Genomic DNA, 23,137 nt, shown 5'->3' on the forward strand with positions numbered 1-23,137 from the left:
AAGAAAGGAACAAAAAGTGAAAAAGTCACACAGATGTGAGAATATATGCCAGATGGAAAGTACCAAGTCAGTATTCAGTTTGCCTAGAATTTAAGAATGAATGGGAATGAAAGGAATGAAGCCAGAGAATTATCAGCTTATGAAGGGTTCTGTGTGCTCTGCTAAGAAGCTTGATTTTATGCAGGAATTTTTAAGATATTCAGCAAAAGAATGAATCTTCACCCTATCAACTGTCACTCACCAAATATAATTTATTATTGTCCCTTTTTTGTTTTTTGCTATGGCTCTCCTTGTCTAATACCATTAAAAATAATCGGATGTAGATGAATATCTACTAAAGCATTATTTTTTCAAAGATACTTACATTTCATTAAGATATATTTGAAGACAACAAAGCCTTTAAGTTTCTAAGACAGATGTTTCTAGACTTACAATGTGGTTATGTCCCAATAAATCCACTGGAAATCAAAAATATCCTAAGTTGAAAATGCATTTAATATCCTGAAAAACCCATTGCAAAACTGAAAAGTTGTAAGTTGAACCATTTTAAGTCCAGATGCTCCTCCACTGAGGATGGAATTATGTCCTGATAAATCCATCATATAAGTAAAGAAATCCTAATTCAAACCAGGGTAAGTCGGATATCATCTGTATTGACATTTCAGGTCACTTGGCAGAATCGTGAGTTGCTTTTGGGCAGAGAAGCCATTTTCTTACTCCTGTGAATAATTCAAATGGTTCGTTACAAGAAAGTTGGGAGAGTAGCAAATTAGGGGCCTCTGGATTCAATGTCCAGGTCTGTCACTCACTTGTTGCAAGTAATTTAGCTTCTCTCAGCTTCTCTAGTCATCCATTTTCTCAACAATGAAATGGGTAGGAAGAGAGACACTGAAAAGCAAGGTTATTTCAAATACCTTTTCAAATTCTTATATTTTCATTCTATGACACTAATCTTGACCTATTCAAAAAGCAAGTTCTAATTGCAGAGTGAGATTTCTCTAGAAATATCTTTTACAAAATAGTGTTAACTCTCCAGAAGGGCAACATATTGATGTGAAAAGCTAAAACTTTGGTATAACCTCCAAACATTTAACAGGAGATTTTTTGTTAAATATAGAAAGCAAAATGACAAAACAGTAATGCTTTTCCCCTTAAAAGGGTCATATAATTAAATCTGTACGAATAGTCTTATGCACATGATTACATTTAAGGAAGCAGAGTCACATAATTGAAATAACTTTTCAAACATCACATATTTCAGCAGTGGTGGAGCCAGACGCTAAACCTCTGTTGTCTAATTCGAAGTCCACTGCTTACTTTACCACAACAGTTGTTGTTACATTGACAATTAAGGCTTATCATTATAGACAATTTCATAAGCAATAGGAATATTTTATTTCAAATAGAGTTAGAAAGACAATAGACATAAAATCAAATGTGTTAATCATTTGAACCACAAAAAGAGAAGCTTGCATTTCCAGCAGTGTGTGAAGTGTAAGGTGGAAAATGCAAACCTGTCAATGTGCCCCCATTTCTATAGAACATGTGGTTTAGCAGCATCACTGGGAGGGAACACACACAGCGACCACAGAAGGAGCTTGCCCTTGGAATATTCCTGTTTATTTGAATTTACAACAAAAGTTGATCTTTCATTGGCATTAAGAAGTTATATAGCCTTCCTGAACCTGCTTTTAAAATAAATGTATCTAGAGTAAAATTATCAAATTGTGTTCCTTAGATGTTAAAAAATATTGCAAAGGCAGTAAAATAGACTTCTTATGGTCTTAAATATGCTAATTAATGTTTATGTTAAGTCTCCAAGAAGGGGTATAAAGGCTATGAGCAACGAAACATTTCCCAAACTGTTTTGACCAATAAAACTTCCCCTACCAACAACACCTACACCCAAAAAGCATGTAAAACAAATGAAAAGGCTGATAAAAATAAGGATTTATGTTTTTCCCTAGTAAAATAGAATAATCTAGAGGGATAGCGAGATAAAATTTAAGTTTTCTAAAGAAGATTTAATAAGTTGATACCTACAGGGCATTTTAATATAAAAATTTATGTTTGTGCTTCCACTATAGAAATACGTAGAGAGTTTTCAATATTTTAGTCTTTTGCCAATGTATAGTGATCAGAAGTGGCATCTTGAAATCAAATATGCTTATTTAATAAGACTATAGCATACCTTGGAAGTATGCAATAATGTGTAGAAAAGTCTGGATGTGCAGAGAAGTTACGGGGGACATAACTGGTAAATGTGAAACAGATTGTGCAGTGATTCATGAACACTACAAAATACTTCTGGTATCCAAATATTAAATAAAATTAGCAAGGAAATATTATATAACATTGTTCTTCCTATTTTACTATAATGTATTTTAGGAACCATGTTTTTACACTATCACAATCTGGATACATCCAATTGCTGATAATATTGGACATGTTTATACAAAGGATTACAATATTTTATTGCTCAGATGTCCAACTTTAAAGATGGGTATTTTGTGAGAAACATACAATGTAAAAGGAAAATGCTATAACATATGATTTTCTCTTGTGAAATTTTATGTATGAAATAACACAGCTTCAAAATGCATAAAGCAAGAACTGCATTAACTGTAGAAACGTCAAACGGGAAAGATAAGACTCAAAAAGATGCTAAAGACTTTCTTCCCTCTCTAAGGTCATGAAAGATAAAATACACAAAATATTCAAACAGATAAGGAAAATATCAATAAAATATTAAATATAATACATACACATAAACATATATACTGATATGTTTCATTATATTAAAAAGAGACCCTTATTTCAAATGGTATGGGATATTTAAATAAGTCAGACAATAAATTTGAAAATAGAAAAAGAACACATGTAATGCTCTTGGGCTTAGAAAATGATACCCAGTGCATGGTGATTTTGCTCGAGTACTTTGCCCTGAAGGACTTTGGAACATCTCTGAAGCAGTCTCAGAACCAAGTTACTCCTTCCTCAAAGATATGATCAGAGATCATCTGCTGTAACTTCTACCTGATCCCCTCACATCAAGTATTGCCTGCCACCTAGAAATCACGCTTCGCATAGAAGTCAGTGGTATCATAATAAACAGCAATCAACAATCCAGCATTCAGTTCCTTTAGCTCTTCTTTCCATTCTAAGTCTACTTTTATTCATCAGAACACCCACATTTTACTACAGATTTCTGCTCTAACAGATACCAGTTTAATCTTTCTCCCTTCTGCTATTTTCCAGGGTTTGTATTCCTTACATTTGTTTACTTCTTTTTTCATCGAGAAGCTCCTAGTTCCATTTGTAACTAAATTTCTTACCCGAGTCTCTTAACTGCCACTCTATTTCCCACCTTGTGTAATTCTCACAAAAGATTCACTTAACTTGATATGTATTTATGATTTTTTTCTCTGTCTAGGCATCAGACATATGTTATTCACTATTGCACTAAAATTGATAATGCAAAAATTTTATTCTATGTATCATTTCAGGGAACTTTTATAAATTGCAATGACTGGTAGTAACATAACAATGAATATAATTACTATACTTTTCAAGGATTTACAAAATGTATACTCAGTATAGGAGTTACATACTTAGAGGAATTTAAACTGACAAAGGTACCACCCTCATTTTGGGCAATAGCTAAAAGGAAATAACATCTAATGCTTCAGTTATGTGCAGCTCTTAAGTACTCTTCCCATGGTAATTGCCATTGTGAAATTAATAAAACTTGTCACGCAAATGGTGCACCAGTGAAATTAAGAACAGTAGCTAGACTTTGCATCCTTTTTTTCCCCTCTTGATTTTAACCAAGTAACCTCTAAAAATTAAGGCAACTTTTCTTGGATATCTTAATTACATAGTTATTTGCACAAATGACTCTGTAAGATTTTATTGACATATATCTTTCAAGCCAAACTAACATGGTATTCTTCTCTTACAATTGATTGTCATAAATAATCTGGTCACTGACAATCTGATATATTATTACAAGGAAAAGTAGAAAAAAAATATTATTTAGGTTAATTTGACTTCTGCCCCCCAAATGCTTAACTTTAGTCACTCTTTATGATCTAAGAATCTATAGAAGATTAAAAAGTAAATAGCTAACTGCTCTTAATACTAATGATGGGGAAAAGATAAGTAGATACACTAGTGATTAAAAACACTCTAAGATACACTTAGGATGACATCGGTATGCAGATCTATACCAGTAATTACAAACAGAGCATTTTAATTCTTTCCTCACTTTTATTCTAAAGATTTTCATAAGAAATATTTGCTGATTTCAACTTACATATTAATAGAGATGTCACTGACAAGTTGAGTAACTCCAAATTAGGATGTAAGAAAATGTTTAAAAAGTATAAAGACAAAACTCTGTGACTAAATGAAGTTTAGTATTCAGGCTTTAATGATTAAATTGACCACTAACACGACATACCCATAGAGGATCATGTGAAATAAAGATGGGTGATATTAGGCAATGTGTGTGTCCATGCAAAATATTAACAATCTTTTATCACAATAATACAAGTCTCACTATCTATTAATGGTATTAAGATATTGAAGAAAAACAAATGAATACTTTATTAAATTTAACTTTCTATATTGACTCACATATTTAGCAACCAAAAATAAATTTAGTCACATCAATATTAAAAAGTAGTTTGCTAAATCACAACTGTTACTTTATAGTAACAAATGTAAAAGTAACTGCAGAATAATGATCATTAATTTTCTCAAAACTAAATCACTCACTTTGTATTTAAAATAATAAAATACTTAAGGGGCTTCTTGTCAAGCAATTATGTTTTAGCATATCAATAAACACATTATTATTTATACATAGAGATAATTTTCTGAGAACCAGGAGTCAAGATTACTTCTAACAAATTGATAATCACTACTAATGTGTTTTATTTATTTTTAAAGTGGAATATTTTTTATGTCATATTTTATCTTCATGATAACTGCATTTTTATTATGAATGGCTTCATATTGCATACACTAAAATGCATTTATTATTTAAAATAGAACAGCAAATTTTAAAATGACATTTGTTGTATAAGCAATTTTATGAAATAATTCGTCAATTATTTTTAGGTTAACACATTCTTTGCAAATATAGCATATACTTACTTAAAATCAACTATTTTAATCAAATTGATTTAAACTCGAGTAACATGCATTTTCGAAACACTGAAGAGGTCAAAGATGATGATGATAAGATTCTTCTCTTACATAATCTCAGTTTGATAGTATAAATTAACCATATATACAAAATCCTAAAATGAAAGATAATATGATTGCTATTAATGATAAAAATGATTGTGGGACATCCAGATGAGATGTAGGAGAGATCCTAGACAAATAGCTGATTGATCAATCATTTGAAGTATGACAAGAGTTAGTTGGTAATTAGAAAAGTATGTTTAAAACAAAGAAAAACAAAAAGTAGAATGTTTTTTATTTCTAGGAAAAGCAAAAGTTGTACTAAAGTGAAAAAGAAATAATATACTAACTGAAACAAATAATATTTGCTAGTCAACATTATGCTAAAATTGATTTATTGAATCACTTGAATATTGTTTAACCATATCACTAATCCACAATCAGAGGACAGTATATAATGCTAAAATAAATAAGTCAAGATATCACAACAAGCTTTTATTTAGATAGATGGCAATAAAGACCAGAAAAATAGCTATCAGAATTAATATTATTATCCCTGGGAGCATAATGGCTTAGAAGATGAACAATTATCACTTTTCATTATTAATCTTTAATACAACTTGATTTTTTTATTTTTAAAATGCATGTATAATTTTATTAAAATTTTACATAATGAAGAGAATAATTGAAGAAATAAGTGGAAGAAAAAAAGGATTACAGAACTAGAAACTTAAAAAAAACTTTCAGAAAAATATCTAATACAAAGATAAGAATAAAGAAAATTAAAGAGGCAAAAAACGAAATATTTAGAGGATCAATCCAGGTTGTTCATCACTTGATAAAGGGAATTCCACGATTATCAAATAAGTAATGCAGCTGGCCGAAAAAGAACCATCTTAGGTAACACACATCAAGGTTCTCCAGGAAGGAGATCTTCAGGAACTCCACCAGATTTTTTGTTTCTTGTTTTACATTTTGTAATATAAAGTCACTGGTGATACTCATATAGAAGTAATTCTAAAAGTGACTTAAAGATTAAAATATTAAAACAATTAAATCAAAATAGTTTCAAAAGATAAAACTAGGAATACTACCAAAAGCTACTATTTCAAGTATTTGACAAAGAAAAGAAGCTGAAACTGATGGCTAAATGTATTACCAGTGTCAATAGTTAGGAAGATTTTTAGAATGTGGGAAACTTAAGCATGATTGTAGGCAGAGTGGGAAGTCAGGGAAGGGAGAATACAAATTTACAATATATTGGTGTAAATGTTACACTTTATTGAAGGAATGGGACTTCTTATAGAGGAAGTTACAAGATGGCTTTCTCTTCCCATATCATTATCTTTAAAATAGGTCTGTGGACTTATTCTATACCAATTCTAGATGAAATCTCAGGTAGATAGTATAGCCGTCTTTGTTGTGCTCAGGCATGAATTTATAATGTCATTTTGAAAGACTAAATATTCCAATCCAGTCTCGTAAATCAAAACACAGTCATTGTAAAATTCTCATTTCATCATTTTGTTTTTATTGAGTCTGGGAAACCTATAGTGGGAAGCTGGGGTGAGGTCAACATCTTTCTCTTGCCTCTTCTTACGTCACACTCACTGGCTACTGCTTGGGCTCAGGGAGTGAAGTTGTAAGAATGAGAAAAGATGACATTTTATGTAAGCAGAGTTGTCATCAGACAATGTTATCCTCTGGCTGAGGCAACTGTCCAAAACCAACTCTGCCATTGGCCACATGGGTTCCTGGGAAACCCATCCCTGATGGTACCCACCACAGCCTCCACTCCCACCCTCAGCCCCCATATCTGGCAAGATGCTTATGAACTGGCCTCAAGTCTTAGCTGCCAGAGATCATCCCTCTGTTACCGTTATCGCCAATCATCTCCTCGGGTAAAATTCCTTTTAGTAAAGATAAATTCAACCATATTTCTTCCATAAGGCCAACATCTAGCCCAAAGAAAACATAACTGAACTTTTGCCCAGACTTCTGGAGATACTGAAGCATTTCTCTCCTAAGGAAATATTTCTTGGCCAGGCATGGTGGCTCACACCTGTAATCCCAGCACTTTGGGAGACCAAGGTTGGAGGATCACCTGAGGTTAGGAGTTCAAGACCAGCCTGGCCAACATGATGGAACCCCTGTCTCTACTAAAATTCCAAAATTAGCTGGGTGTGGTGGCGGGCACCTGTAATCCCAGCTACATGGGGGCTGAGGTACGGGAATTGCTTGAATCCAGGATGCTGAGGTTGCAGTGAGCAGAGATCATACCACTATACTCCAGCCTGGGCGGCAGAGCAAGACTCTGTCTCTAAATAAATAAATAAATAAAATATGTCTGCACTCTCCAGCTCAAGCCAGTCTCTGACCTTTAAGCTTTTAAAGCATGACTCAGGTCCAAGTCCCTACATATTACCCAACAAAAACAACAATAATAATAGTAGTAGAACATACACCAAGCTCTCTGTGTATCTTCCTGAAAGCTCCCTCAGCTGATGCTTCCAGTACCTTCTCTTTACCCCTCCATGTCCATTCTCTATCTGGCTCCAACCCTTCCTGTTTGCCCCTGGGATGGTTTGTCACAGCTTCCAGTTCTCTGGCTCTGGTTCTGTCTAGCACCATCAGGAGACGAAAGTGTGGAGGAAATAGGAGCTGAGGCATTGGTTGTTCTGACCCTGTCCCTGCCAAGCTTTGGGTTGGCAGTGGCACTGTTCCTGTCTTAAAGACCCAGCTCCTCCTGGAGGCCTGTCCTCAGCTATGTTGCCACAGGTCTGGGTTCTGAAACCCCCATTTCTGTTTCCCTCTTTAGGTTAAGGGATGGTTATGGTTGCTCTGCTGCTCACACCAGATGCTCCATTTTTGTTTTCCCACAGCTTCTCCACAACTTTATAAATAGTTCCTATATTAAAATTTTTAATGAAAACTCAGTGTGTTATGTGTTCCCTACTAGGACCTCAAATGTTGTGCTTGGATTAATATGAGACAAGGCACCCTACTCTCTCTATGCTGCTCTTTAACATTTTGTACTATTCCATTGATTGATTTGTTTTTTTGTTTGTTTGTTTTTTGAGACAGGTTCTCACTCTGTCACTCAGGCTGGAGTACAGTGGTGCAATCCCGGCTCCACTATAGTCTTGAACTCGTGGGCTCAAGCAATCCTCCTTCCTTAGTCTTCCGAGTAGCTGGGATTATAGGCATGAGCCACCATGCCTGGCCCTTACTAATTCATATTAATATGCCAACTACTCTCTTTTAAAAAAATCCTCATCAGAGTCTTACCAAATTTAATGATAAATTATAGTCTTATCTAACCTGAAAGTACATGATGGCCTAATGCTGGAAGAACCAGTTTTATAACTCTAAAAACACTTGGCAGAAGTGAATTAGCACCTCAGTGAGAATGTGGCAAAAAAGAGAAAATAATGAGGTCTGAGTGAAGAAGAAAGGAATGAAATGTTCAGGCAGGAAAATGAGGAGAAATATTTTTTCCTCTGAGATAACAGAAAAGTAAAAAGTTATATGGTTGCAACTTCTAGGGAGGCTGAGGTGACAGGATGACTTGAGCCTGGGAGGTGGGGGTTACAGTGAGCTGAGATTTCACCAATGCACTCCAACTTGGGCAACACAGTGAGACTCTGTCTCAAAAAAAAAAAAATTGCATAACTAAACATATAAAAATAGTTTCCAAATTTAAAAAAATGAGTGAAATAGTTGCTTCTGAGCATTGTAAATTTTTCAGGAATGCAATTATCCTTATTCATTTCCCTTAGAAAGGTTATTGATAGTTTTCAATTTATTTATTTATTTATTTTGAGATGGAGTTTTGCTCATGTTGCCGAGGCTGGAGTGCAGTCGTGTGATCTCGGCTCACTGCAACCTCTGCCTCTCAGGTTCAAGTGATACCCTTGTCTCAGCCTCCCAAGTAGCTGGGATTACAGGTGCCCACCACCATGCTCGGCTAATTTTTTTGTATTTTTAGTAGAGACGGAGATTCACCATGTTGGTTAGGCTGGTAAATTGTTTTTTTTGACTGAGTCTCACTCTGCTGCCCAGGGTGGAGTGCAGTGGTGTGATCTTGGCTCACTGCAACCTCCGCCTCCCAGGGTCAAGTGGTCCTCCTGCCTCAGTCACTCAGTAGCTGGGATTACAGGCACACGTCACCATGACCAGCTAATTTTTGTATTTTTAGTAGAGACGGGGTTTTGCCATGTTGGCCAGGCTTGTCTCAAACTCCTGACCTCAGGCAATCCACCTGCCTCAGACTCCCAAAATGCCAGGATTACAGGCGTGAGACACCACGCCCGGCCTGTTCAAATTTAAATTTTGTGATAAAGGTCCTTGAATCTAGGCAAACCCTTTAATGGAAACTTTTCCAAATGTTTATTTCTGCCACATCCATTCACACATTTTTCAGTATGATGCACATATAAAAATGTGAATATTCTGAGATTTTACCCTTCTTGCAAGTTATCCAACCACAGATTTAGGAATGATGGCAGAAGATGATATGGTTCTCTCACAACAATAACAGTAGCCAGAATACCAGCATGTTTTATATCGGTTCTCCAAGCCCACTTTACACAAGTCAGTATGAAGATGGTCAGATGGCAGATGCTGACACAATGAGTTTGATTACAGGAAAGAAACCCTGAGCTTAGGGAACCCACAGCTTTTATAACAGGAGGTACACCTGCTTCTTCTTGGCAGGGTGACACTATCACAATCTCTAAGGCTCCAAGCCAGCTTGGTCTTTGTTCCAGAGAAACACACTCCACTTTCCAGGGCTTACTATATAAATATCCATGATTAAGTAGTCCAAAGGGCAGTCAGTGTCCCTACTTGTAAGATATGCAGAATTGCAAGGAACACATGAATAACTGTCTTACAATAGCATGTACTTATATTTAACATAAATTTAGATTCGCAATCCCCAGGATTTAAATCCCTGGATTTCTATCTAATCCAGAGCTTGCTTTTTATTATTGCTGTATTATATCCAGAAAATATTAACCTTCTGTTAGGAAGCTTCTATTTCTGAGATTCTGTGTCAGTGTGATTTTGACAATATAATGTTGTCCTCTGTGAATTTACATTAATTTGGGTATATAATCTGTGATATTATCTTGAATACAAGGTATTTAAAATGTTCAATGATAGAAATTCACATATTAAATTAGTTTCTTTGATTTTTGTAACTCAGATTATATAGTTATATGTCTAGAAAAAGAATGCATAATGCTGTAAATTTTACATCAGTTGGGATCTATGACCATTTCGGTCATTTAAAAAAATGTTGCAGAGGACCACCAGGAAACTGTTATTGACAACGTAACATCTGAGTTGAAAACAGATTAATGCAGCAAGCAGACCTAATAGACATCTACAGAACTGTCCACCGCAAATCAACAGAATATACATTCTTCTCAGCACCACATCACACTTATTCCAAAATTGACCACATAATTGGAAGTACTCCTCAGCAAATGTACAAGAACAGAAATTATAACAAACTGTCTCTCAGACCACAGTGCAATCAAACTAGAACTCAGGACTAAGAAACTCAATCAAAACCGCTCAACTACATGGAAACTGAATAACCTGCTCCTGAATGACTACTGGGTACATAACGAAATGAAGACAGAAATAAAGATGTTCTTTGAAACCAATGAGAACAAAGATACAACATACCAGAATCTCTGGGACACATTTAAAGCAGTGTGTAGAGGGAAATTTATAGCACTAAATGCCCACAAAAGAAAGCTGGAAAGATCTAAAATTGACACTCTAACATCACAATTAAAAGAACTAGAGAAGCAAGAGCAAACACATTCAAAAACTAGCAGAAGGCAAGAAATAACTAAGATCAGAGCAGAACTGAAGGAGATAGAGACACAAAAAACCCTCCAAAAAATCAATGAATCCAGGAGTTGGTTTTTTGAAAAGATCAACAAAATTGATAGACTGCTAGCAAGACTAATAAAGAAGAAAAGAGAGAAGAATCAAATAGATGCAATAAAAAATGATAAAGGGGATATCACCACCGACCCCACAGAAATACAAACTACCATCAGAGAATACTATAAACACCTCTACGCAAATAAACTAGAAAATCTAGAAGAAATGGATAATTTCCTGGACACTTACACTCTCCCAAGACTAAACCAGGAAGAAGCTGAATCCCTGAATAGACCAATAGTAGGCTCTGAAGTTGAGGCAATAATTAATAGCCTACCTACCAAAAAAAGTCCAGGACCAGATGGATTCACAGCTGAATTCTACCAGAGGTACAAGGAGGAGCTGGTATCATTCCTTCTGAAACTATTCCAATCAATAGAAAAAGAGGGAATCCTCCCTAACTCATTTTATGAGGCCAACATCATCCTGATACCAAAGCCTGGCAGAGACACAACAAAAAAAGAGAATTTTAGACCAATATCCCTGCTGAACATCGATGCAAAAATCTTCAATAAAATACTGGCAAACCAGATCCAGCAGCACATCAAAAAGCTTATCCACCATGATCAAGTGGGCTTCATCCCTGGGATGCAAGGCTGGTTCAACATATGCAAATCAATAAACGTAATCCAGCATATAAACAGAACCAAAGACAAAAACCACATGATTATCTCCATAGATGCAGAAAAGGCCTTTGACAAAATTCAACAGCCCTTCATGCTAAAAACGCTCAATAAATTCGGTATTGATGGAACGTATCTCAAAATAATAAGAGCTATTTATGACAAACCCACAGCCAATATCATACTGAATGGGCAAAAACTGGAAAAATTCCCTTTGAAAACTGGCACAAGACAGGGATGCCCTCTCTCACCACTCCTATTCAACATAGTGTTGGAAGTTCTGGCTAGGGCAATCAGGCAAGAGAAAGAAATCAAGGGTATTCAGTTAGGAAAAGAAGAAGTCAAATTGTCCCTGTTTGCAGATGACATGATTGTATATTTAGAAAACCCCATTGTCTCAGCCCAAAATCTCCTTAAGCTGATAAGCAACTTCAGCAAAGTCTCAGGATACAAAATTAATGTGCAAAAATCACAAGCATTCTTATACACCAGTAACAGACAAACAGAGAGCCAAATCAGGAATGAACTTCCATTGACAATTGCTTCAAAGAGAATAAAATACCTAGGAATCCAACTTACAAGGGATGTAAAGGACCTCTTCAAGGAGAACTACAAACCACTGCTCAGTGAAATAAAAGAGGACACAAACAAATGGAAGAACATACCATGCTCATGGATAGGAAGAATCAATATCGTGAAAATGGCCATACTGCCCAAGGTAATTTATAGATTCAATGCCATCCCCATCAAGCTACCAATGAGTTTCTTCACAGAATTGGAAAAAACTGCTTTAAAGTTCATATGGAACCAAAAGAGCCCGCATTGCCAAGACAATCCTAAATGAAAAGAACAAAGCTGAAGGCATCACACTACCTGACTTCAAACTATACTACAAGGCTACAGTAACCAAAACAGCATGGTACTGGTACCAAAACAGAGATATAGACCAATGGAACAAAACAGAGTCCTCAGAAATAATACCACACATCTACAGCCATCTGATCTTTGACAAACCTGAGAGAAACAAGAAATGGGGAAAGGATTCCCTATTTAATAAATGGTGCTGGGAAAATTGGCTAGCCATAAGTAGAAAGCTGAAACTGGATCGTTTTCTTACTCCTTATACAAAAATTAATTCAAGATGGATTAGAGACTTAAATGTTTGACCTAATACCATAAAAACCCTAGAAGAAAACCTAGGTAATACCATTCAGGACATAGGCATGGGCAAGGACTTCATGTCTAAAACACCAAAAGCAACGGCAACAAAAGCCAAAATTGACAAATGGGATCTAATTAAACTAAAGAGCTTCTGCACAGCAAAAGAAACTACCATCAGAGTGAACCGGCAACCTACAGAATGGGAGAAAATTTTTGCAATCTACTCATCTGACAAAGGGCTAATATCCAGAACCTACAAAGAATTCAAACAAATTTACAAGAAAAAAGCAAACAACCCTATCAAAAAGTGGGCAAAAGATATGAACAGACATTTCTCAAAAGAAGACATTCATACAGCCAACAGACACATGAAAAAATGCTCATCATCACTCACCATCAGAGAAATGCAAATCAAAACCACAATGAGATACCATCTCACACCAGTTAGAATGGCAATCATTAAAAAGTCAGGAAACAACAGGTGCTGGAGAGGATGTAGAGAAATGGGAACACTTTTACACTGCTGGTGGGATTGTAAACTAGTTCAACCATTATGGAAAACAGTATGGCGATTCCTCAAGGATCTAGAACTAGAGGTACCATATGACCCAGCCATCCCATTACTGGGTATATACCCAAAGGATTATAAATCATGCTGCTATAAAGAAAGACACATGCACACGTATGTTTGTTGCGGCACTATTCACAATAACAAAGACTTGGAATCAACCCAAATGTCCATCAGTGACAGACTCCATTAAGAAAATGTGGCACATATACACCATGGAATACTATGCAGCCATAAAAAAGGATGAGTTCGTGTCCTTTGTAGGGACATGGATGCAGCTGGAAACCATCATTCTCAGCAAACTATCACAAGAACAGAAAACCAAACACCGCATGTTCTCACTCATAGGTGGGAACTAAACAATAAGATCACTTGGACTCGGGAAGGGGAACATCACACACTGGGGCCTATCACTGGGAGCGGGGAGGGGGGAGGAATTGCATTGGGAGTTATACCTGATGTAAATGACAAGTTGATGGGTGCTGACGAGTTGATGGGTGCAGCACACCAACATGGCACAAGTATACATATGTAACAAACCTGCACATTATGCACATGTACCCTAGAACTTAAGGTATAATAATAAAAAAAAAAAAAGAAAAAAAAAAGAAAACGGATTAACGATGAAATCCTTTTAGGAAATAGCTATAACAATAAGTTGTACATTTTAACGTATAGTGTGAACTCAATAGAAGAAAGACGATACAAGTCAAAGATAGAAACTTTGGGCTATCAATGTGGAATTCAGCGGAAAAGAACAAGTAAATTTATCCTGGTGCAATTTAACACTGAGCCTTCTGCCAACTTCCCCCTACTCAACTAACCAAGACCTTACAGGATTTGGGAGTATACTCTTAGTGAACACAATTCAGCTGCTCCCAACTTTAAGAAGCAAAACTCTCCTTCCTTCAGCAGTCTTTTTCTTGAAGTAATTGCTACTTGCCCGTTTTCATCCTAGGAGTAGTTAAAACCCAAAAGTCAAAATTAAGTGTAGGCATAGGACACAGTATCTAAGCTTTTGGCCCAAGGTAGAGAGGCATCCTTGAGACTCAAAGGTGATGTCACCAAGTATGCCAGGGTGACATGGCCACATGGGTCAAAGCCTTAATTATAAAATTGTCTCCTTGTTCATTGTGTCCTCACTATGTAACTTTTTCAGGAGCCTGTGACAGCCATAGAAACCAGATCAAAGATTCTCAAGACCCAGGACCCTGCTAATACTTTTCCATCTCATTGCAGTGAAAATGTCTTCTGCTTTAATCATAACCAACACCACTCACTCTTGTCTGTGTTTAGTACAAAGAGCAAGGGGCAGAGTACTCGTCAACTTAGGGCGAGGAGGAATCAGTAGAGAAAGCATTCATGAAAAAAGGTTTACATCTCAGCAATTTCTAGGCACAAAAGACTTATGAAATTCTAACACTTTGACACAGTTCTTTTTTAGTATTTTGTTAGATACAAATACACATTTTGAAAAATCATTTTATAGCAATTACTATATTTGCCAACCTGTTTATACCATGTAAATTCTATCTATAAATAGGTGGAGAGGTAGTCATAATATTGGGGGGCATGTTGCATAGTATCTTGCACCATAGCTCACTATCTTTTATATAATATGCTTTAGTATGTTCAGTAAAACATTTTTAGTAAAGGGCTCAGAAATTATGATAGAGTAATACCAGTCACAGAATCAAGAAAGGCATCTAGTCTTATCTACAAAAGATTTTAGAAATAATCTTGTAACATAGCCACTAAATTGAATGAACATTAGACCACTTTTTATTCCATTATAATCTTATTTTCTCTCATAATGCTATCCATTAAAGAATATATTCTATTGTAAAAGCTCCTAAGAAAGTATCAAATCTTCCTTTGTTCCATTCCAACTAAGCTGTATTGCCCACCTGTTCTGTGCTTGCTTAAAATATAATGAGAAAATAGAATGACTATCTAAAGTGGTTTTTAAAAAGACTGTATCATAGATCCTGTGAAATTCATCCTGATTTAAATCCTTTGAGTGGCTGGATATCTCAAAATGGCAAATGAATTGGCCACAGAACAGTGCACACTATTCAAGGTTTGTTCATGGAGTCTTATTTATCACAGTGATCTGTGGGCATGATAACATAATCTATACAGTGTTCATTTTTCTCTTAGGTGGTCTGGGCATTCTTAAGCCATTTATTCAAACATTATCTTTTCAATTCTACCTTATAATTTTTATTTCTAAAGCTAAGTGTACAGGTACAGACCAGGTCCCTGTACCTGAGTAATGGTTTTCTAGGATATAGTAAAATGCAGGAGAAATTGAAAAGCAAATGGGTACAGATGAATTGAAAACTCTTCCCTCCCCACATCGAAGCCCAGTTGAAGGTTAGCATTTGAACAGAAAACATCTTCATAGACATGAATGGGAAAAGTTAATGCTCAGAATCCAGAAGTAAAATGCAACCATTCCTACTCACTGCTTCTAGAAATTACTTTATAAGTGATCCTGAGGAATTCTTTCACTGTCTCTCTCTCTCACTCTTCCTCCTCCCTCATCTCTTCCCTCTCCTAATTCTGGCTTAAATTGGCACCTAAGTCAAATGTAGCTAAGCAAACAGACTAGAGTCTCAGTATAAGACAGATATATATGTATGCACAGTACACATATATATTTACATGTATATATATACACACATATATATGTATTATTTTTCTCCTAATTCTACCCACAAAAGAAGCACTAATTCCTTAAGTGCCATAAGTGAATTTTGTGCACAGATGGTTTTGAATACCTGTCCCTACTGAAAGGAACAAGAGCCTCTTGGAGAAATGTCTGGTTCCAGGGCTGGGACAGAGAAGGTACATGATGAAACTGGAACACCTTTTTGTGCCAGAAAGAGAGGAAGTGCTCAAGAAAACAATGGGGCCATGTCAAAAAGAAATAGGCAATACCTTGAAGGGGTTCTTGCTGACCAAATCTAGGGACAATTTGAGTATCAAAATAAATGAGGATTGCAATGGATTGTAACGATTAAATAAAACAAGATGATTAAATAAAGTAGGAAATTATTCATCTATTATAATAAGCAAACAAACAGATACATGCATACATAAATGGATAAATAAGCAGAGGAGAAAAGAGAACATTTCTTTAAATTAGTGTGCCCGCTGATACATGTGAAAGGAAGCATCATGGAGTGGCGGTGTGGAGGGAGGTGGGGTGGGGAATACCATTTGCAACGATGGTGGTAAAGAATAATTCAGGCAAGAAACATCAGAATACTTATCTTTGGGAAGAGGTGGATGAGAAGCAGCCTGCTTGCATGTTCTCCAAGTGTCTCCTCACAGACTGCGATTCATTACAAGGAGAAAAGTACTAACATTTTTACTTAGCATAATGCATTTAAAGTAAGTCTTGTCTTTATATGTATTAGTACTTCATTACTTTGGTTTTTTTTTTTTTTTTTTTTTTTTTGGTTAAGTAGCATTTCATTGTATGGATATGCCCCAATGAGTTTATTTATTTACCAATTAATGGACACTATAGTTGTTTTCAGTTTGGGGTTGTCCCATATAAAATTGCTATAAACATTCATGTACAGATACTGTACAGACATACATTTTCATTTTCCTTGGTCAAAACCTGGAAATGGAATTTCTCAGTCATACAATAAGTGCATGTATGAATTTATAACATAAAGTGCTAATCTGTTTTCCAAACTGGCTATAGTAATTTACATTCTCATCAAAAACATATGAGCATTTTGTTGTTCATCCTTACCAGAACATGGTTTTGTTACCTTATCTGTATTTTAAATGTTCCAATAAATAGTGACATTTTCTCATGGTTTAAATTTGCATTCTCCTAATGATTAATGACATTGGTCATCTTTTTATTTGTCATCACTATCATTGTTTTTTGGTGAAGTGTCTTTTCAAATATTTTACCTAATTTTTTAGCCAAATTGTTTGACTTCTTAATATTGAGTTGTAAGAATCCTTTGTATATTCTGGATACAAATTCCTTATCTGATATATGATTTGCAAATATTTTCTCCCATTCTGTGGATTATCTTTTAATTTTCTTAATGGTGATTTTTTAAGAGCAGGAGTTCTTAATTTTTAAAAAGTCTAATTTTTCTATTTTTATTTTTATTATTTATCCCATTTTCTCACTTTATCTAAGAAATCTTTTCCTAACCATGTTCATAAAGATTTTCTCAGATATTTTCTTCTAGAAGTTCTAGAGTTTTACATGTTACATTCAGGTTTCTGATCTACTTCAACTTAATATTTTTTATAACAAGAAAGGTGAAAATCAAGACTCATCTTTTTTCATATGATCACCAAGTTAATCAAGCATCATTTGTAAAAAGTCTCTTCTTTCACCATTGAAAATCAATCATTGTAGAATACTAGCTGGCTATATATATGTGGATCTATGTTTAGACACTCTATTCTGTTCCAAATTATTCTGTAAATTTCTACACTACCTCAATGCAACCTTATATTACTATAGCTTTATAGTGTGACTTTAAATCAAACCATATGAATCCTCCACATTTGTTCTTTTAAAATATTGTTTTAGTTATTCTCAAGGTTTGCATTTTCACATAAGTTTTAGAATCAGCTTGTCAATTCAACAAAAATACTTGATGGGATTTTCATAGGGAATGAATTGAATTTATAAATCAATTTTAGGTAGAATTGAGATATAAATAATATTTAGTCTTTTATTCCATAAACATAGCGTATCTCTCCATTGCTTTATGTTGATTTTTTTATCAATGATTTTTAATTTCCAGCACACAAACCTTGCTTATATTTTACTAGATCTATTCTGAATAATTTCATGTTTTTGATATATTGTAAATGGTATTATGCTTTTTAATTTCAATTTTCAGTTATTTTTAGCTCATATACAAGGGTGTGATTACATAAAAACATATATATGCGTATGTATATATATGTACACATAATATATATATAGTATATATACATACACATATATATACACATATAATATATATATGTTGATCTGGCATTCTATGACCTTGGAAATTTCACATTTAAATCAATTTAGCATTTTTGTAGCCTTTCTGAGATTTTCTAAACAGCTAATTATAAATGTCTTAATAAAGACAGTTTTGTTTTTCCCAGTCTGCATGCCCCTATCTCTTTTTCTTCCCTTATTTTCACTAAGATCTCAGCCTAATGTTGAATAGAAATGGTGAGAACAGACATCGTTACCTTGTTCTCAACCTTAAAGGGTATTCGTCAGTCTTTCACAATTTAGTATTATATTCACAGTAGGTTTTGTCAACTTGAAAGTGTTCCTTATCTTTCTGATTTGCTAAGATCTTTATAACTACAACTAACAAATGTTGACTTTTATCAAGTGTATTTTGCATGTTTTGAGATCCTCCAGGAGCTTGGATGTCAGTGCTCCTGTTGCAGGGCCAGACAATAAGATTTGTATGTGTTTTCAAGCAAAAAGTTGAATGTAAGCTGCCTACATAGGCCCAGGAATAAATGCTGTACCCTCAGTTGACAGGGACTAGAAAATTCCTCCTCTCCAGTCAGAGATATGACAAGGAATCTTGGTTCTGCTCTGATTCTGGACACTAAGCAGATAATCAAACCTCAAGTAGATTTTGAACACTAATCTGAAATACAATTATAATAATAGAGTTCTTGATTTCAGACATTAACATAAAAGTTGTTTTTGAGTTCATTATAGAATCAAAGGCTAAATATTCTGAAGAGATATTTCTGCCATACAGGCCACATGGTATCTTTAATTGAGAATAATGAAAGCTAACTCCTCTAAACTCTTCTTACTGTATTGAAATTTAAGGAGAATATATGATAGAGTATGTATTGTTTTCATTCATTCAACAAATATTCATTGAATGTGTCTGTTAGGGGTCCAGGCATTTTTCAGGCTCTGATATGATGAAAGGAAAATATGAAAAACCATGTCTTGTTCCAAGGGGAGATTATTATTATTATTTACATGGTACTGCAGTCAAATGTGTTCAGCTGATTAGAGTACATATTGATTGAGTATAACATGATAGCCTCTCTTAAAGTACTTTTATATCCTAAAATGTTTGTGAGACCTTTCCTAAATAATCACTTATAATCTAAAACATATACATATATGATTATATGTGTATATATATATCTCTCTTCATTATTATTTTCAATAAGAATATAAAAACTGGCTTTGTTCTAGGAAGTTACTTTGCTTTGTGATATTTCTGCATTTATTTATCATCTATACACCTCTTATTAGATAGAATTATACTGAGTTGCTACAAACGAAATAAGCCAATTTCTATACATTATTTGTTTGGTCAAATAATGCCATGTTCAGTCTTTGAAATGTATCTATTCTTCTGCAGTTATTTTAAGATACATGCTTCAGTTTATATTGACAGCACCATACTAATCATTTTATAAAAATATATGAAATTTAATGGCTGATATTCAATATTAGGCATATTTTTTGCTCCTATTTTATCCACCAAAGTAAAGCCTCCTCCTAGTGCAGATTTAATTATTTGAGTAACCACCATTCACTCCTGCTATCAAATATTTCCAAATTAATTACAGGTATTTCCATGTTTTTGCCCTATTTTGATTTGTCCAACTATTTAATTTCTAATTAAACTCATTTTACTTAAGTTACAAACTAAGCAGATGTCTAGATTTGTTGTTGTTTCCAGATTTATTTCAGACATTAACAAAGCTATAGTCGGTCCTTAATATATTTAATAGAACAAAACTCAAGTTGTTGTTTTGCTAATTATTCCCTATATAGATTAAAACATCAATCCCTGTTAAAGCATGCTATTTAGTACTAAGTTTTGTTGGATGAAGGGAGGATCAAACTAGGGCATGTCATTTTTTGACAACAGAGTTAACTGAGTGGCTCTGAATTGCTCATTAGGCATAACTTTCCTCTAACACCATTACATGTGAGCTTCCAGTAGGAGGGCCTTCTCATGGAGGGTGGTTATTCATCAGTCAGGAGGATTTAAGTGTGTAGAATCACCAGCTAGAACCTCCAGTATGCAACAGACTTCCTTCTGCCTTCGTGTGTAATAGTGGTCTTTAAAGCTGGAGCTTTTGCTGAATGTTGTTGATATATTACCACAATATGGAGAAAATGCACTCTATTTCCTCGCTAATCCAAAGCAGGCAATAGCATATTTCTAAATTAATAAGAAACCTGAAAACCACAAACATTTATTTCCATAACCTTGTTGCTGACATTAGGATACATGTAAAAATTTAATCCAAGTTCAACTTAAATTCTTCCATCAGTTTTTATTTAGTTGCTGTGGAGTTTTATAGGAAATTCAGATAGCTATAAGTTTCCCCTATAAGCTCTCTTCAATAATTTGATTCTTGCCAATAATAAATCTGTCCATCATGGTAAGTGATGCTTTTGTTATTCAAATTGCCTTATGTTTATTTAACACAAAACTCTATTTGTATATCTCCACTGAAATCCTTGGTAAGTTTTGATTGTCTATTAAATTGTGTTTTAAAATTGGCACTGAGTTTCAAATCACACTGTATAAACTGCCAGTGCTGTGACACTCATTGTTTATTTTAAAGCCATGATAAGTATAATTCGCTTTTCTTCTAAATGGACTCAGTTCCAAGTAGAATTACAAGGGATAACAAAATGTCTTTGAAATAAATTTTGTCATAAAGGAAGAAGCAAACAGTTCTTGATATGAATCAAGAAATTTAGATTATCCTCCTGGCCAAGCAACCACCTGCTTGCAATTTTGTAAAACAAACTTGGCTTCATTGACGTCTCTCTCCTTGTCGTAAAGTAAAACAGAAATAATTGAATTCATTATTCTCCCTATCAGTAAATAATTACTTTTAAAAAATAATTTCCTTAAACTTTGAAACTATGACTTTAGTTTATGATTATTGTCTTTATTGGCAATACTTTGAATAATTTAAAAATGCTAGGCTATGCATGTCCATTGTACTCATTTTATGCCTCAAAAAAATCACAATTGATGGATTAGTCTTATTTAGAAAAACATATAGAGCTTTAAGTATAAAAATGCAATGTTGAGGCCGGGCACAGTGGCTCATGCCTGTAATCCCAGCACTTTGGGAGCCCAAGGCGGACAGATCACGAGGTCAGAAGATCGAGACCATCCTCGTGAACACGGTGAAACCCCATCTCTACTAAAAATACAAAAAAAAAAATTAGCCAGGTGTGGTGGTGGGCGCCTGTAGTCCCAGCTACTCGGGAGGCTGAGGCAGGAGAATGGCATGAATCTGGGAGACAGAGCGTGTAGTGAGTGGAGATTGTGCCACTGCACTCCAGTCTGGGCAACAAAGTGAGACTCTGTCTCCAAAAAACAAAAAATAAAACAAACAAACAAACAAAAAACCCAAAAAACATTGCAATGTTGATTTGAGGGTTTTTTGTTGCTGTTTCTCATTAAGTTCACCTGTAAGATTTTACTTTCAATGTAGCATAGTATCATTGATTTTACTTACGTGTGTTATTTTTCATTTTTTTACTGAGTATACAATATATCTGTATTCTTCAGTGTTATTATTGTTTATATGTCAGGTAGGAATGCTGATCATTTAGGGTTTGGAAGTTTTCAAAGCCTATAGCATTTTGAAGTCAATGCCATAGGCTTTCAGGATAACAAATGAAACCGCAAAAGGACTCATTTTCCATTTGATATCTTACAAATACAATTATATAAGGAAATTCCCTTCGCCCACTATAGGATTCTGCTCTCAGAAATGTCTCTGTTTCCAGTGATTTTTGGAGCAAATGGCCTGCAAATGAAAATCTCACTTAATACAAACATGCTTCCAGAAGTTTTAGACATGTTACCAATTTTAGTTCAAATTTAATATTTTAATAATTGTGTTATGAATACTAGTACTAAAGCATCAATTGTAAATCAGCATTAGGTTCTGTGCTGAAAATACAGTGCATATACAGGCCACATATTCTTAAAAAACCACATAATAGTAGAGCTCACGCTTGAATAGTTTAAGACCTTCTGGGAAAAATAAATCTGATAAATTAAAATTTGCATACATTTATGAAAGTCCCTATGGAGGTTTTGCCCATTAATGGGCTTAAAAAAAAGGACAGCACATCTCTTGTAAGAATAATAATTGGTGGTGTACAGTGAAATTTTTCTTTTAGGGTTTCTTTTTTTAAATTTTTTTAAAAATTTTACTTTAAGCTCTGGGATACATGTGCAGAACGTGGAGGTTTGTTACATAGGTATACGTGTGCCGTGGTGGTTTGCTGCATCTATTAACCCAACCTCTAAGTTTCCTCCCCTCACCTTGGTGTGTGTTGTTTCCCTCCCTGTGTTCATGTGTTATTATTGTTCAACTCTCACTTATGAGTGAAAACATGCAGTGTCTGGTTTTCTGTTCCTGTGTTAGTTTGCTGAGGATGATGGCTTCCAGCTTCATCCATGTCCCTGCAAAGGACATGATCTCATTCCTTTTTATGGCTTCATAGTATTCCACATTTTCTTTATCTAGTCTATCATTGATGGGCATTTGGGTTGGTTCCATGACTTTGCTATTGTAAATAGTGCTACAATAAACATACATG

The sequence above is a fragment of the Macaca nemestrina genome, chromosome 7 (assembly GCF_043159975.1).
Source record: "Macaca nemestrina isolate mMacNem1 chromosome 7, mMacNem.hap1, whole genome shotgun sequence".
Taxonomy (NCBI): Eukaryota; Metazoa; Chordata; class Mammalia; order Primates; family Cercopithecidae; genus Macaca; species Macaca nemestrina.